The following is a 2,254-nucleotide window of genomic DNA, read 5'->3' as shown; positions in this document are numbered from 1 at the left end:
ATTTTCTGTTCTTTAGTGTGCATAACTTTTATTGACCTATTTTCTATTATACATATTCTTTCTTCTGCCAGTTCAAATCTAATGTTAAATCCCCCAGTGATCTTTTATTTTAGTTGTACTTTTCAATTTCATAATTTCCATTTGTTTCTTTATTCCAATTTCTGTCTCTTCATTTTTATTGTCTGATCGATGTGCCATACCTTGCTTTACTTCTTTTATCATGGTTTCATTTAGTTCTGTGAAGATGTTTATAATGGCCACTTTAATGTCTTTTTCTGATATATTTGGCATTTGATCTCACTCATATGCAATTTCTGTTACCTGAATATTTTCCAGTGTATGGGTTATAAGTTTCCTGTTTCTTTAAGTGTCTCACAAATTTTATTTTGTTGGAAACTGGACATTTTCTATAATACATTGTAGCAACTTTGAATACTACCTCGCCATTATTAATTTGTCTGTAACTGGTTCATTTTAGTGAGGCCGATTTTGCCCTACCCTCAGCCTCTGATGTTGTTCCTGAGGATGGTATAACTTTGGGTATATCTGCGGTCACACTGGGATGACAGTGGCACTGATAGGATTCTTTTCATCTCTTTTCCCTGATTATCCCTATTTAACTATACCAATTACCAGCTGATTGCTCTAACATTTTAAAATAATGCCTTAGGGCATTATTAAACCAATCCAATAAAATATGATGCCTTTGAAGGAATGGGATTCCTTTGAAGGAATGCTTCCTAAGATAACAGTTTGCTTTTCGCTCCGAAACCAGGAGGACTCAACCCAGCTGTATTATTCCTTAGTTCTCTCCTTCAGACTTACAGTTCAGCCTGAAGCTGGAATCTTCTCCCAGTTGTCTTCACCACAACCCTCACTATGTCTTTAGGCTGGAATTTCTTTACTCTTGTTGCAAATGAAGTCAACTCCTTGGGAATAAATTAATGATTTGTTTTTTGGTCTGTTTCTTCCCTCCAGGCAAAAATCTCTGAGCCAATGTTCTGGAGTTAGGGGTGGGGACAATGATGATCTTTCTTCTGAGGGACACCCTTCTCTAAGAACCCAGAGTTCAGTGGGTGGGGTCCTCTTGTCTTGCCTCTCCTCTTGTGAAACCACTACTTTGTCAGGGCAAGAGTGATAAAGGCCCCATTTCAGCTGTACCAAGAAAGAGTCTCTATTCCATGAGTGTGGGTGTGGCTCGACAGAAGACAGAGAACTAAAAAAAAACCTGCTTAATAAAGGAGTTAACATAAACTAAGTCTGAAGAATGAATGAGAGTTTCAAAGGTACGAAGTAGTGGAAAGTACAGTAAGGTAAAAGCCAGGACAAAAGCACAGACATAGAGAAACACTGTATAATTTGTAGACGAGTTTAATGAGTGTAAGGCATGATATTCACGACACAGAGGCAGGAAATAAGACCAGAAACATACGGAAAATTAATGAAGGACACAATGTCCTGATAAGGAGTTTGGATTCTAGCCTATATTGGCCAGAATACCCACGGTGGTTATTTTAGCAAGGAAATGCCATGACCACACTTTTTTTTCTTTTTTTTTTAAAGTCTGCACCCGCAGCATATGCAAGTTCCAAGACTATGGGGTCAAACCAGAGCTGCTGCTGCCAGCCTATGCCACAGCCACAGCAATGGGGGATCCGAGCCTTGTCTGCAATCTATGCATCAGCTCATAGCAGTGTAGGACCCTTAACCCACTGAGGGAGGCCAGAGATCGAACCCACATCCTCATGGATGCTAGATGGGTTTGTAACCTGCTGAGCCACAATGGGAACTCTGACCACACATTTTGAAATTATTATTTTAGGAAAGTAACTTTGGTTCCAGCGTGATAGATGGTTTTGGATAGGGAATAACGTGACAGTAAGACCAATGTAAAGGCTGTCATACATATATTAACAATTATTTGAAGTTGGAGTAAAAACACGGTTCTGTGGATTTAAAAAAAAATTTAAGACTCACCTTTATGGTACAATTGGCAGTAGGTTATAATTGGCAGTAAGTATAATAGGCTGAAGTACGTTAGGGAAAGAGAAGAATGTAAAATGACCCTTGGTTTCTGGCTTGGGAAATTAAGTAGATATTGATATGATTAACTACATTAGTAACACAAGAGAAAGAAACTGATCTGGGAAGGAAAATATGATTTTAAATTTGTACATGTTAAACTTGAGTAACTTAAATATCCCAGCGAAGACAGCAATAAACAGTAGTCTTATGGGCCTGCAGATCTAGGACA

This window comes from Sus scrofa, chromosome 10 (assembly GCF_054392235.1).
Source record: "Sus scrofa isolate SSC_HxYL_T2T_F1_AM1 chromosome 10, Sscrofa_HxYL_maternal_Yorkshire_Landrace_v2.0, whole genome shotgun sequence".
NCBI classification, from domain to species: domain Eukaryota; kingdom Metazoa; phylum Chordata; class Mammalia; order Artiodactyla; family Suidae; genus Sus; species Sus scrofa.
This window is presented reverse-complemented; position numbering follows the sequence as displayed.